Source organism: Plectropomus leopardus, chromosome 17 (assembly GCF_026936395.1).
Source record: "Plectropomus leopardus strain MGB_pleo_1.0 chromosome 17, ASM2693639v1, whole genome shotgun sequence".
Taxonomy (NCBI): Eukaryota; Metazoa; Chordata; class Actinopteri; order Perciformes; family Serranidae; genus Plectropomus; species Plectropomus leopardus.
Window position 1 is genome coordinate 2442311 of NC_142192.1, and position 16484 is coordinate 2458794.

The 16484-nt window shown below is 41.6% G+C and overlaps 1 long non-coding RNA gene across 4 annotated transcripts in view; it reads right to left on the reverse strand.

The window, feature by feature from the left end:
- Nucleotides 1-3895: 3895 nt before the first annotated feature.
- LOC148186572 (uncharacterized) overlaps nt 3896-16484 on the reverse strand; it is a 37326-nt gene continuing 24737 nt past the window's right edge. For 3 of the 4 annotated variants that reach the window (XR_015779395.1, XR_015779392.1, XR_015779394.1), the window contains exons 4-8: nt 14641-14759; nt 11652-11773; nt 11262-11303; nt 8742-8826; nt 3896-6101 (exon numbers count right to left, since the gene is read on the reverse strand). This is a non-coding gene — a long non-coding RNA (uncharacterized LOC148186572). The remainder of the gene's footprint in view (nt 6102-8741; nt 8827-11261; nt 11304-11651; nt 11774-14640; nt 14760-16484) is intronic. The other variant, XR_015779393.1, reaches the window with a different exon arrangement.

Here is a 16484-nt window from a genome sequence, read left to right on the forward strand (position 1 = left end):
ACTAGAGACATAAATGAGTATATTTTAATCAGGGGCATTGTATTGGTGGGACTGATTACTAAGGGCCCCTACAGGAGTGAGGCCCTGGAAAAACCTGGAACAAAAAGCTTTGTTTTGTTTGCACCTTTACATTTCTAAGTAACCCCTTAAAATTTGGATTGACATCACTTTTCTTGTTCTGCATTGAGATGCCTTTCACAGGTACTTAAACCCTTGGATATTTTGGGAAATTTGCTTTGATTTCTTCAGAAAATCCGGGGGGGAAGGCAATGAAAAACTTAAAAAGAAATGTAGAGAATTATATTTTTTTTAAAAATTAAAATGTAATATTATATATAAAAAGCTAGGGGAAATGTCCAGAAAACTGTATTACAATAATTCATAATAATATAATCAAAATTATATTTATTTAATGCACTTCAAATTATTTTCTTGTTTGTTTTCTACTTCCTTTTTTAAGGTAAATTTCTTGCACTTTTTAAACATTAATTTCTTGCAATTTCTGTTGTAATTTCTTACCATGTTTTTGAAATAAACAAAGCCACTTTGCTCTTCTTTGGTAGGTAGTTATACTATAGATATTTCAATTAAAAAAAACTACAGGTGAACACTGGTAAAGTGGGACAGTTAAGCATGATCATTTTTATCTTTGGCATTCCATTAGGCTAAAACTCAACACTGAACTCGCCATTAGTAAGTATATGGTTAAAAGTATTGCACCCTTTCTTTAAAAAAAGTGATGTTAGTTGTTTTTGTTTATATCATTATTTATACTGTATTGTATTTATATTGCGTATTAAATTCATTCATTCATACATTTATCATAGGATGGTTATGTTATGAAATACATTTATTAAAAAGAAAAATCCTAAATGTACATGTCAACTTGAATCTGACACTCACCATAGCACACACTGGGGGGAGGCAGACTGTTATTCAGAGCTTTGTGTAGGAACACTGATGCACAGAAAATGCAGTTGTTATAAGAGTGCTGCTGGGAGTCCGCTAGACAAATTGATAATATATTTTATCCTTAAGTTTTTTCTTTTTCATCTATAAGTTTTATGCTGCCTCTGGTGTTTTCTCACTTATGGTAGAGTTTCCACAGTTTCTGGTTTCAGTGACTAATTCTGCTTTAATTAATTGCAAAGTCTTGCTTTTTTTTATCCATGTGCTTGTATACTTGTGTGTTGTGTGTGTGCATGTATGTGGGGGGACCTCTGGTTTTACTGTACGAGGCACTTTGTGTTACAGTTTTGCTTGTAAAAAAGTGCTACACCAATAAAGTCTGATTGATAGATGTGCTATCATTGCCACACTGAGCACCCAGCTGTTGATGAAGAGGGCTAAAATAGCCTATGCAGTATAGCAGCCTATATGAAAAGCCTACATTCAGATAATTTTTCTGGTGAAGCATTGCCTTTCGTTAAAATAATGAAATAATAGACATATTGTGAATGCATTGTGTTCAGAGACTGAGCTTATATAAGCAAATGCCTGTACAACTGCAGCCTTCAGAGGAAAGACCCAATAACTACACAGAACAATATACTGTCTGCTCCAGCATTTCAATATAAAGTCACATTTTTTCAGAATTCATTAGGGATGCTCTGAGCAGCTGATATGATCATCTTTGCAGGACTGTAGCACCTTTAGACATTAAATTCAGTAACATGGGGACAGGAGAAATACAAGATAAAGAAGGAAGGAGGGGGAGCATTCACACGAGGGAATGACGTTTTGAATTTTTAACGTATGTCTCATATGTCCCTCATAGGATGTAGGCTAGGTGTCAATGTGGACCTGCATATTATATTTTTCAGTCAGAATTACAGCGTAGAATTATGCAATCACATCTGAAAATTCATCAGTTTGTACTGAAATTTGAATGCTGAGAGCACTGTTCATTGAGCAGGTGGATATATATATTCCCTAAAGCCATACATGTCTGGTAATGGGCATATTGTTATTAAATGGATGGTAAATGGACTGCACTTGTTTAGACAGAGTTAATTTACAGTTGATATGTTTATAAGGACAATAAAGTCTGATTCTGGTTCACACACTGGTGGCCGAGGCCGTCATACATGGTGCCACCTGCTATTCAGTAACCATTCACACATTCACACGCACTCACACTCCAACAGTGCAGCATCAGGAGCAATTTGGGGTTCAGTATCTTGCCCAAGAATACTCTGACATGTTGCCTGGAGGAGCCGGGGATTCAACTGCTGACCTTCCAATTTTCTTTTCTTTCTTTTTTTTTACTTCTAAGTAAATATTGGAAATTAACATAAGTTATCTGTTTTCTGGACCATTTGAATAACTTTACCATGCTATTAACAGAGACCCAAAAAATCAAAGAAACAAAAGCCCCCCAACGGAGCCCTGTGGGATCCCTTTGTCACTTTATCACATTTGTCATCATTTATTTAGGAGTGACTGACAAACACCATCTTTGATGGGTAAATAAACGCAGTCATTTTGAAATAAATTTCAACACATGAAACATAACAACATTTACAAACAAAGGCAGACATTAACCATTTAAAATCTGAAAAATGGCCAGAACACAATATTTGATTGTTTTTATAATTATTAATGATTTTTTTGTTGCATTTTTTTCTTGTCTTTCTTTATTTTGCTAAATTACAGGAAATTTTCTTAAAACTTCTTTCCATGTTTTTGAAAGAAATCAAGCCAATTTGCTCAGCTGTAAGAGGGTTAACTTTTATGTGCTCTCCTTTTCAAAGCCATAAATTGGGTAAAGCCACAGGCATACTTATGAAATGTATATTTCATTCCTTTAATTGGGACAGTTTTAATGTAAATAAACTCATCATCCTTGTTGTATGTGTTACATGGAGTGTGAAATTTTATTTGAGTTATGTTCCGTACTCTCTCTGCTCTCTGATCATAATTTGAGAGGAAAAAATGCAGATGAAATATGCTTCACACAGATTTGGACAAACAAGTACTCATATTACAAGTCATTAATCACACATACATGGGGCAAAAGAGAGCAGAAAGCAAAAAAAAAAAGTCATATATGCAGATTGAATCGTTCAGGTGAGGAGAAAGCCAGGGGAGATGTGAGGGGTGAGGGTGAGACCCTGGTGTTGGGAAGTAGCCGGTCCCTGGATTGCGGCGGCCTGATTCACAACACCAGCTGTCCCGCCCCACCGGGCCAGCAGATGGCGCTCTGATGGTGGAAGTTCTTCTCCTCTGGAAAGCAGAGAAATGGTTCCATCTCATTGCGTCCTCCCCCGGGGGCGCACAGTCAGCTCTCCTCGTCCTCTCTCTCCTAATCTTCGCTACATCTGTGACAACAGAGAACATGCAAATTAGACTGGGAGGCAGCCATAGGAGGTGAGGAGAGAGAGACACTTCCAAAAGACATGAGGGAACTTTCTCTGGTTTCCTCTTGTTGAGTTCTCATCATAAATCCAGACATGAGGGATTCTGGGAGTCTCTGCCCCACCTCTCCACACCTGACAGGCATTAGACCACCCACAACCCCCTGCTTCAGCTCTGCACTCCACAGCTCCAACAACATCCCCTATGCAAATTTTATAATCACAGCACAGCAACGAGGGTTAGCTGTGTGTGTACGTACAGTGGAGAGGGATATAAGCTTTTACTTAGCATATGAAATGAGTTGGGATTAGAATGAGATAAAGAGCAGAGTGAGGAGCACAGGGAGTGTTAGCAGAGAGGTCACTCATCATTTTGTTTCTATGAAGCACTTTAAATCTTCCTGACTGCTCTCACAGGCGCTAGAACAGCACGCTGGGCTCAACCCAGTGATAACACAACACTGGCAGTTTTCACTAATAATTGTGCACTTCAAATTAAAATGTTGTAGAATATCAGCATGAAAAAGACAGGACGTCAAGATCAGGAGCGTTTGTTCACAGGAGAGGAAGAGTCACCCATCAACCCTGTGAGACCAGAGATGAGGATGGATCCTACAAATCACTCACACTTTGGATTTCAGCCACTTATCTGATGCTTGTTTCTATAAAATGTACAAAATGTAAGAGTTCAGGTTTGACTATTTGAACTTTTATTTTTTTATTTAAATTTTTTTTAGTATTGGATAGAGGAATATTGGATACAATCATAATATTGCCTGTTTTTAGTGTTGTTTACACAAAGTTATATAAGTACGGTTTAAACCAGCATTACATCTATACTCCTCTTTTTATTTATCTATCCATCTCTCTCTCTCTCTCTCTCTCTATATATATATATATATATATATATATATATATATATATATATACACACATATTTACTTGCATATGTACACTTTACTTTTATTGGTTTATTATTTTATCTTAATTTGTTGGTTTTACTTGTGTGTTATAATTGACTATTTATCTTATTTTACTTTTTTTGTAGTTTTTTTATTCATTGTAATTCATATGTATTATCCTCTTTTAATGTTCTACTTTTAGTTTTATTGTTATATTTTATTTTAACATTCAGTTCTAACTCGCGTCTTTGTATCTTTTATTAGTTTATTCCTCATCTTATTTATTATATTATTAGTTTATATTTTTATTTTTAATGGATTTGATCTACTTTTATGGGCAGTTGACGGCTTTGTTTTGTGCCTCGCACTACAACACATTATGTTTTGTTTACTTCATTGTCTTGTTCTGCCACTGCTAGAAATCTTTAACTGTCGGCAACTAACGGCATTATCAATACATGTACTTTTGACAATTTTCAGAATTACATATTTAGCAAACACAATGTCAGAAAATGCAGAAAATATCACAAAAGATAAAGAATGGCTTTAAATTTGAGAAGCAGAACTAAGTTATGTTTGGCATTTTTTCTTAAAAAAAAAAAGGAAGACTTAAAGGATGAATTGATTATCAAAATAGTGAATAGCTGATTTATTTTCTGGAAACAGACCCTGACTGCCACTCTTTGTGTCCAAAAGTCTAGTCTTACCACACAAAACATCTTGTAACAATATCTATAAAAAACATCAGGTCAATGTTTGATGTAAATCTTAATGTGTTGACTGAGGAAAAGCTCACTACTATAACCTCAACACTGTGTTTCAAACTGCTTCGTTTAGGTGAAAAGAGCAGAAACTGCTGATCATTGGAGGGAGAGTTAGTAGGGGCGGGAGAAAAAGAAAAATTGATATGACATAGTATCACAATATTTTCCATAGCAATACTGTAGTGATACACGAAAAGAAAGTATTGTTTTTCTTTGAAATTATTAGTAATAAAATCAATCGCTACTTCACTCCACTGGATACTCGGGATGCACGATAATATCAGCACATCATCTGTATCGGCAGATATTGGCTTTAAAATGAAATTTTGAAATTGGCCAACATGCTTATTTCTGCCAGCGTCACAAACCGATACTTCTTTTTATTGACATAGTTACATGTACAAAACATCAACCCTAAGTTGAAGTATTTTTCTTAATTTGCACATTGAATAAATATTACACAAAAAGCATTGTATTTCATGTCTCCACCTGCTGATGGGCCATCATAATAAGAATATTCATAATTTGACAGAAGTAACAGAAGACACTTGATGATCACTAAAATTAGGTGGGAAAAAGTGGAAATGTCAATGTCGGTATCAGCCAAATGTGTTCTAAAAAATCCAAGATATTGGTATCAGTTATCAACCAAATGAGTTATACATCTGTATATCAGATAACTGCAAAAAAATCAATATCCTTCATCTCTACATATGATGTGACACAATTTGCAGCTGAAAAAAAGGAATAATTTGCAATGTATGGCAGTATATGCTGTATGGTGATCTGAGTATTGTGACAGTATCATATCGTGGGGGCTCAGGTAATTCCCACCCCTACAGGGTTAGGTTAAAATACAGCAATTCCCTCAGCAGGTGAGGGGTAATAGGTGTCAGTTTCCTCCAGGTGTACATCTGACAGAGAAATATGTGTATACAGGCGGTGTGTGAGAAACTGCGCTTTCCTTTGTTTGCTCTGCCTCGCTCTGTTTGGCATGCAAGGCACTGTGGTTGCACAGCAGTTGTTCTTCCTCTCACACTTGCCTCCCCATGCGTTGCTGTCCGCTGAGAAATAGCTCTCTGGAGGAAAAGTATGCTTTTTTTAAATTATGAATAATTTGACATTACAGTGGCCCCTTCTGCGAATAATTCAAGCATATGCACATTAACGTAAAAAATAAAATAAAATCTGCAAGCAAGCACTGGCTAAACTGTTCATATTTGCTTATATTGATATATATTATAATGAAGGGGAATATTTTGCTGATGTGCATCTGTTTAGGCAGGAAAGTGTGTGGATGCATGTTCATTTTCTGTGAATGGATTTGAAATGTGTGCAGCTTGTTCTCACCAGGATGACAAGACGGTGCTTTCACATGTTCTGCTGTGTTAGGTGGAAATGCTGCATTTATTTAACAGGCACAAAAATACGTTCTACGGACTGGTGGAATAAATACTGACATGAATTTAAGGGGTAGGAGATTCAAAATAAGGAGTCAAATGACATAAATGTTGAGATTCTTAACGCAGCATACAAGATAAAACGTATGAGCGTAGTTCATTTGAGTAATATAATGGAGCCTTTATTGAGTGTGTAATTGAGGGATTTGTTCCTTTTTGTTACCCAGCCTTAATAGCACACATCAAGCTGTAGGGGTGGAACTAAGATCTATATTCTCCCGCATTCACATCTACGTCTTTGTCTTTCCCTGGACCGGTGTGAAGCTGACGGGAATGCGAGCAGCAGCTGAATTCCTTTAAATAGCCCTGCCTGCCTCATCATATGGTTGCTATGGCAGCCAGCCCCTCATTTCAAGATAACGTCCACATGCTTGGCGAGCCCTCCTCCACCTGAACATTATAGATCCACGCCGCTGCTCGGCAGAAAAGCGACTCGCCGAAGCCATGCAGCAACTTAACGCCACATATGAATAATGTTTTGTGTGTCTCTGTGTCCGCAGCGTGGGAATAATCAATATCTGAGGCGTGCGTTTGTGTTTGTGTGTGTGTGTGTGTGTGTGTGTGTTTGTGTGTGTGAGAGAGATCAATCTGCGGTCGTCCTGGCTTCACTTAGTGACTGAAAATAAAGCACATATTGAATAAAATGAAGAAGGAGATGAGGAAGGAAGAGGAAAATGTTAAGCAGGTAAAGAAGGAATGTGAGGGAGAAATCTGAAAGGAGATCAAAAGTGAAACAGATGAGTGAACAGCTGGTACAAGAAATGGAGTGATACAGAGAGAAATGAAGGGTGAAACAGAGGATGAATGATCCGTGACATTTTTGAGGGAATGAAGGAAGTGAAAGACAGCTAAAGATATGAGTATAATAGCAAATGCCATCTTTTCAAACGCGTCTTTCTTTCTTAATAACTCCTTCATCTCCCTGACTTGTTTTTTTTAACCAGCTCCTCTTCTCAGTTCTGCCTTCCCAGCCCCCATCCTTTGTCTCGCGCCTTGCTTCCCTCTCCTCAGTTTTTACCCAAGCTCTCAATTAGTCATATGTTTAGCTGAGGGTCAGACAGAACATGAACAGAGGCGGCTTGTGGGCAGCTGGTGTGTGTGTGTGTGTGTGTGTGTATGAGGAGGTCTACATGGATGGAGCTCTCAGGCTGACTTTGTCCTGAATCTCTCCCCTAAGTGCACTCAGGAAAACTATTGTGAGGCTCAAAGGTGTGAAATCAATTATAGGAGGGGGAGAGAGGAGAGAGGCGCACGCTCGGGGTATCAGCAGGTTTCACAAAGCCAAATTTAAAGAGCTTTTTAATACTACCTCGAACTGAATTCAAGATCAATTTAGCATCTAAAATATCGAACGAGCAGCTGTCCAAATTGGCTTTTTTTCTGACTGATCACAAAATATCAAATGTAAAAAGAAAGTATTGCATCAATCTTGTTTAACCTGGAGCCACATCACTTTTTTTTGTGCTGCTCTCTGACGCTTTTCACAAGTATTTAAACCTTTTGAAACCGCAGCACATTGGTGCAATTTCTTTTGAAAACATGGGAAAAAAAAGGCAATGAGAAACTTGGAAATTCTCATCAAATTGCAAAAAAAAGGAGATTTAGAAAATTATCTTTTAAAAAAGTCAGGGGAAAAATAATTGTTATAACTATCACGATTACATATTTAAAATGATGATGATTTGATGTTACAGACAATACAATTACATTTATGAAGTACTTTTTCCAAATCTTGTTTTGTTTTACAAATTGTAAGGTAGATTTTTTTTGTATTTTTTACTCATTTCTTTCTAATTCCTTTCTTTTGTTGTTGCTCAGTGCCCTTTTCCCCTTTTTTTGAAAAAAAAATCAAGCCAGTTTGGTCAGCTTTCAAGGGTTAAATGCAAAAAGCCTGTATTGAACTCAACTTTCATTTAAAAAATCAGAGATAAGTGCTCTCTATTAACGTTGGTAAAAATGCCCAACTAGTGGAGTTGGCAATATTTCATATTATTTTAATCTATGTCAAATTATGCCATTAATTCATTTCAAATTACATCATCAGTAAATATGATCTGTAAATTTAGGTGCCATAAAAAACTTCATTAAAAAATGCATTGTGTGTTGAAAATATGAGATTTGGGGCTTTAAATTCAATTGATTAAAACATTTCAAGACAGACACGTTCAATTTGTATTATAGCAGAGGGCCATAAAGCAGGCAGGCACAGAAGGACAGATTTTAGTTTGCAGTTTGTAGCCAGACATATTTTCAACTTACCTCAGGAAATCTGAATCTATCTAAATCTTTACGAGGTGAGTCTACAGTCCTCACAAACATCCTCTTTGTCTTTCTTTCACATCGCCTGAAAGGGAGACAATTCAGTTAAGGGTTGTCATGGAAAAAAAAATCCATATGCAGCTGTTTATGTTTTGAAACGGTTTCAGTGAGAAAATGGAGTCTGCGAAAGAGGAGAAGTCAGAAAGACTTCGATAAAGACGGCACCCTCAATTTCCTCTTAAAACACACAGGCAGGCTGATTGCATTTGAGAGAGTTGGGCGCGCCTCAGCATCTCCTAATGCGTCTGTAAATTGAGTTGGAAAATGACGACGCCTGTTGTCTGCACTCGGGATGGAAGCCAGCGAGGCAAAAAGCTTCGCTGTGGAGAACATCCTCCCCATCACTGTGTTTTAGACCCACACTATTAACCAGCACACTTGTGTCAGTTCCCTTTTATTCCATATAGCGTCGTGCTGAGAGACAGAAACTTACAAGACTAATTTCTTTAGTTTGGGCTTTTTATGTGCACTGCATCGCTCACATCTCTTTTCATCGGATGATAAACGACTGCGTTAATAGGAATGAACGGTCTCCTGGATTAGGAGACATTATTTGGTGCATTAATATTATCTGTAGCAGCGACACACTGGGAGGCTGAGAGGTGTTGGCGAGTGCATAAATAGAAACGTCTCTGTGTTTTGGGTCCATTATTAAGGAGCTGTGGTGGTCAGCTCCGAGAGCAGCAGCGATAAGGATGCTGGCCGAGCGTTTGCCAAGCATCCATTTCCTCTTTGCTCCGGTCTAAAAGGCCCTCTGCCAAACACAGGTACACACACACACACACACACACACACACACACACACACACACACACACACACACACAAACACACACACACACACACACACACACACACACACACACACACACACACACACACACACTGGTGTCCTCATGTTCCCTTTGCTCAGAGGTGGACATCAATATCTTTCCAATTAAATAGGTTAACAAAACAAGATTATTTCTTTACCCTGGCCTTTCTTACTTGATCTCTTTTATGGTCTGATGTTTAAATTGTTGTAAGCATATTGCTGAATACCAGCAGCTCTTTATAATGGGACCCAATAACACTAAGTGGGCCTCTGCTCGTTCTGCTTGCTGTAGCTTTGCACCATGATTATTAGATAATATAACAAATATTTTTAAATGTGCTTTGTGATGATTGATAACGCAGAACTATTTTAAGTATAGAACATGACACGTTAATTCAACAGGAGGCCATTTTAACATTATGAAACATGGACAGACATCAGTTTTCTTGTGCGTTTGGATGCTTTTCACATGCTGTTTAACCCTTTGAAACCTGAGCAAATTGATTTGATTTCTTTCAAAAACATGAAAAAAGCGAAGAGCAACTTGGCAAGAAATTTCCCACTAATTGCAAGGAATGATTGAAAGGTGACAAGAACATAGATTTTATAAGATTTTTTTTTTAAAACTGGGGAAATTTTCCAGAAAACTATAGTTATTTTATAGTAAAATTATGTATATGTATATATATATATATATTTTAAAAAGTTACAGGAAAAAAATGTAGGATATACATTTTGTTGAATTTTCGGGGTTTTTTTCGTGTCATTTTCTTGTTTTCTTGAAATTGATCATCACCTTCTCTCCATGTTTTTGAAAGAAAACAAATCAGTCTGCTTGGGTTTCAAATGGTTAACATAGCATTTTGTACTATCTTCGACTGCATTCTGAGAGCTAGTTAGTTTTGGCCTTTTACTGTTTTGATTTTTTGCATTTCTCGCAGTAAAGATGCCAGCCTTTAGCTGAGCTTTCAGCCTGAGTCGACTGTATTTATAGACATTGAACAAATGGCTCCATTATATCTATAGAGGAAGGGCTGACCGAGAGAGAAAGAGCAAAAGAGGGCATTATTCACCCCAATCAATAGCAAATTGCAGAGGTATCTCACACACACACACAACTATGTGCACACATCCACAGACACACCCATTACGGTCTGTGGCGTGTGAACATACAGCAGTGCGTCCCCTCACCACCGTCTTTAATCTCTCCATGGTGTGACCGCACCACTGCTGGGCCAATGCATCAGAAAACGGCGACGAGAGATTTTAATGTGTAAGCCCGACCCTCAGCTGTCACATCCGAGACTGGCATTCACACGCGCTCTTTCTCTCTCCCACATGAGCACACAAGCCGCACACCCACACAGCTGAGATAAGGCCTGAGCGCTGCTAGTCATTTAGTTCAGCTTTGTCTTTTTACAGCGTCTCCCTGATGAACTGCAGAAAATGCTAGCACTTGCAGTATTCGAATTATTAGCAAAACGGCACAGCTTTAACTTAATCCAGTGATGCTTATAATCTGCGCTCTGTGTGTGTGTAGTGTAATATGAATGGGAGAAATAGTGGGTATGTAAATGAGAGGATGCTGCTTATCTCGGTGCAAAAATGTGTGTGGCTGCATGTGTGTGTGTTTAAGAAGGTCCCCACCTCAGAGAGCTGCTGAGATATTATATCGGACTCACAAGAGACCTGATGTGGGAAAAAATGAAGTTAGGACCTAAGAGGAGTCTCTTTGTGTGAAAGCATAAAGATATATGAGCATAAATCAAACAAACAATATTGCCATCCCTGGATATCTGCTGTAAGATTAGGATGAAACATTGGTTTTTGAGCTCCAATAAGACCTCTGCGTGTCTCTTGACTTATAAATCAGGAGCAGTAGCCGTGCTTTATGGACAGCTTCTCTCTCTCTCTCTAATGTAAGTTTATTATTTCATCGTCTGGCCTTTGGTTTAAGTGCAGATCTATAAATTTACAAGTTCCTGCCTGATGCTTGCGGATGATTTTGGCACAGAGGCGTGCCAAAGGCGCACTAACCCTGATGACTCCTGCAGGTTGACAGTGGTGGGCAGGGCAGGGCCGGCCTGGCTGGGTGGATGCTGGGCGGATAGATGGTTGGCTGGCTGGCCGGCTGGGTGCTGGGCTGGCGAGGCGGAGAGCTGTAAAGAAACAACAAGGTCAGCTCTTTGGGAAAACACATTCAGCACCTTAATGCTGACGTTCTGAAGATGGTGGACGTGGAGCTAAAAAAGGGTGACTCCCAGCGCCGTCGCCATCTCGAGCCGAGTTTTATTTCCAAAGCTGCATCTTCTTACAGGTTGCGGGAAACACAATCATCAGCTGTTAGCGTTTGACATAATGGCTCCTACAGTGGAGGTATATTGAGGTTGGTAATTATGGATTAGCAGAGATCTCCGGTGAGCGGAGACTTCCCCTGACACAAAGCAGCCAGTAAAAGGCAAAAGCAGGATTACTCTCACATGGAGTTAGCACAAACACACAGGCACACACACACACACACATAGACAAACAGACACGTAGACAGCTATACACGCACACACCTTAGACCTACACACTCTTGTCGGCCATCACAGACAGCGTGCCGGCTCGGCAGCCATTTTGCAGGGCTGCTCTGGAATGTTCAATTAGGGTAATTGTTGCTTACGCCATCAGTTCTCGGCGTTACACACATCATATACGCAATAAAGTACCATTTCAGCCACCGTGCGACTGCGCTCACCTCCAAATGATAAAAAAGAATTCTGCAATGTCTTGTCTCAGCAGAGGCCCCGCAGTGTGAACCAGGACATATATGACGGCCAGTTATTGTGCAGCCATGCGTGAACGCCACATGGCCGTGAATGTATGTACGCCGCATGGCTCGTTGTAATGTATGTGGCGAAGAGGGAGGGGGGGGGGGGCACGCCCTACAGCTTGTCAGTGCACATATAGAGGAGGGGATGAGTGTGAGCACAGAGAAAAGGGAGAGGAAATGGCAAGGGTGAGAAATGGAATCAAATAGCAGAGGAGGGAGAGAGAGAAAGAGAGAAAGGGGCACTGGGAGAGAAATGTACAGCCTGTTCTCGTCGCCAACGTTTTCACACACACACTATGCCATTTGGTCACTGCTAATTGGGTTTGGGAGACGCCATAGGCTGAGGATATAGATAGCTCTGCTCTTGTGATGTATGCAACACTCAGACAATAGAGGAGAACAGCAGCACACACCTGTCATAGAAAACATTTCGGTTTCAGAACAAGTGATGCTGCCTCCGTCATATTCTAAATTCCGCTTTTCCTGGTTATGAATGGTCCGGTGTCAGTGCAGGTGAATGTGCAACCTGTGCACTTGCATGTCCAGAGTTCGAGCCCAGCTGTCCGCCCATCTCCAACCTAACCATCCTGTCTCATCCACACGGCGCTCACCGAATAAATGCCACAAAAATGATCTAGAATTCTTACATAACAGATATTTGAGTCCAGAAAATCTTTTTGAATATTGTCATCTTTGAATGCAGCATAAGCATTGACCTATCTGACAGAGCATTTGTTAAACCAAACAGGCTTTGACTAGTACCAAAATCTGCATACTACAAACTCCACGAGACTGCACCCCCGCTCCAAAGATCTGCAATCACATGGGCAGGATTTAACAAAGGCCACATAAGGATAAGAGCACATCTACGACAGCAGTTGACACAAAGAGGGGATTGATAATCTCGTGTTACACGGACAGGGCTGAAGCTGTCTGCAGCCACCGTGACACTGAGGCTGAACACCGGTGCTGCATGACGGTGGAGGGTCGGGGTGGGATGACGAGCGGCTGTCAGACGGGACAGGTTGAATAAGGGCGTCAGGGACTGAGAGGCAGAGGGGAGCACGGCAGCGCAATGCGCACATGTGATCATCTGAAGACAGCCGCCACCTCGCAGGACCGGCTCACACATGACCGTCAGACATACTGTACACACATGCTTATGGAGGTGCTCTGCGTATACGTGACCATTCAACATATGAGCCCTCCTCCTCCCTCCCCACCCACCCACCCACCCACCCCACACACACACACACACACACACACACTCACTCACTCACTCACTCACTCACTCACTCACTCACACTGAGAGTATGACACGAGACTGCACATATGATCCGCCGCCCTTTGTCTGGGTTTATCGGTCAGTAATGGCCGGCACATCTGCATATTACGCTCTTGCTCCCATTCTTTCTATTCTCTCTCTCTCTTTCTCTCTCACACACATACACACACAAACTCTGACACACACACACACACACACACACACACTCTGACACACACATGCACAGGGCAGTCATGTGAATGGCAGATGACCCCTCCTCGTGTATTTTAACCTCATTCTTTATGGTATGTCTATCACACATTACAGTAGTGTCATGACCACCCCCACCCCAGCTCCCTTAGCCTCCGTGTCCTCAGAACGCACCCCCACCCCCACCACTACCCCACCCCCACCCACCGGGTGATCATCTGCTGTGACCGTGTCCTCCTATCACCGTGAGTCAGGAGTGCTCGACAGCGATGGGTGGAGTGGGAAGGTGGGGTGGGGGTTCAGGGTTGGGGGCACCCTATTTGACTTCTTTTCTTTTTCTGATCAGACATGATTGCTGACGGAGAGAACTTTCCCACCCATCAGCGGCAGTGTGAGCTGCTGCCGCCGCCGCGCCAGACAAGAGGGGACCCTTTGTCTCCCACCATCACGCTGGGAGGGACGCCGTATGTACACACACATATACTGTACGTTCTGGCATGGCTACAAACACACACACACATACACACACACTGACAGCTCATACGCTCTACTGCTACACTTTTGTTAAAACACATGATGCAAAAGTGACAATACACACATCCTGGAGCACATCAACCGCTGTACACCTGTGTTTGCAAATCTCTTCAATTCAACACATGTGAAAACACTCACCTTATTGTCCACACGTACAGCATGTGTCTGTGTGTGAGAGTATGTGTGTGTGTCCTCAGACTCACCTGGCAGCACCCCTGGAGCCGGTTGCCGTGGTAATGCAGCCTGAGCCGGGGCTTCAGAGCTGTGACACCTGATGTCCCTCTCTGTGCTGTAGTATAGGATCAGTAGCTACACCCTAGCACTGACAGAAGAGGGGGAGACAGAGAGGAGGGGTTCTTATCCAGCCTGGCAGAGCATACCACCAGCCGCACGCAGACGAGGGGGCGCCGGGGGGCAGAGCTGGTAGGGACAACCCTGATAACGCTCCGTCGAACCGCCTCCGAACCCCCCTTCTGTCTGCGCCGAGATGGTCTCTCCCTGCTCCCACTGCTCTGATTGGACAACGTGCTTCCTCCTTCATCAAAATGTAAAATTCCAAGACAGAGAGAGTAGTGCAGCGTTCATATGTGTGTGTGTGTGTGTGTGTGTGTGTGTGTGTGTGTGTGTGTGTGTGTGTGAGAAAAAGAGAGAGTGTGTGTATGTGTGTGTCTGAGAGAAAGACAGACAATGCAAGGGGAAAAAATGTGTGTACCTTGTGTGTGTATTTGAGAAATATTTGTCATGCAGACTAGTATGACTGTAGGCATGAATTTGAGTGTGTGTCTGTGTGCAAGTGTGTGTGCCCGAGTGTGCATGTAAATGTGTGTTTGTGCCTTTGTGCCAGAGAGACGATATATACAGGATGCCATTGTCTGTGTGGGCGTGTGATAGAGGAAGAGGTAGCCGAGGGGAGAGACACAAGACAAAGAGAGCGAGAGATGGGAAGACATAGTGTGTTTGTGTGTGTGTGTGTGTGTGTGTGTGTGTGTGTGTGTGCGTGTGCGTGCATGTATTTATGTGAGGAGAAAAAGAGAGCAGTGTGTATGGCCTGAGAGCTGTCATCATTAGTCTCTCTGCAGTGGCTGGTGTTGGGCTGCAAAGGGGCTTGTCAGTCAGTTTCTGTCACAACATGTCACACTGAACACACACACACACACACTTTCCCAGAGGAGATCATGTCAAGATGGGGGCCGGCTGCTCTGACAAGCTGATCTAACCCCCACGCAACCTTTCACCCCACTCTTCTGACTCCACATGCTGATTTTCACTCTGTGCTGAAAACATTCGACAAAAAGGTGGAAAAAGACGAGGTGGGAAAAGGAACACAGAGAGGCAGCGAAAAGGGCGAGAGAGTGGCGAGAGGCAGAAGGCAGCAAGCGCTCACACACGGCCGAGTCTCCTGAGAACTAACCAGTGAAATACTGCTGACTCACTGCACTCTGGCAGGCCCTAAAACACACACAGATCAACCTCTACATACAGTAGATTCACTAAAGACTATTACAACCAAACAAGAAACCTGTCAGTGATATTATCAATGTTGGGGTGAGGGGGAGAGAGCACACGACAAACTGATCCTGTCCAGTCGGTCCCCTGTAGTTCGCTGCAGAGGGGAGTTTTATCCTCACATAAAACAGACCATCCCTTTTCCCTGGCTTTTCTCTGTCTCTCTCCTGCTGCCGATTTAATTACCTTCTATATTTATCGGAGCTCAAGATGCTATTTTGGTTTCGAGACTCTTGTCACTGATATCGGGAGGCTACATTATTCAGAGTGAGAGCACCGGGGGCCGTCACACACAGAACAAGAGCGCTGTTGTTAACCCTGTGGAGAAGGGACGGAGGATATGTCACACTTGCAATATGCTGCTGGTGTTTATTCGTCCAACATCCTTATTTTATACGCCGTGAAGCCAACTGCTCTAAAGGTGTGGTCCATCTTTCTGTTTTCTGACTGCTCCATCTCAAATCTCAGCTTCAGGAGAAAAAGATTTCACGCAGACACACAGAGACGCCTGCATATACAGACACAAACAGGCTACCACAAA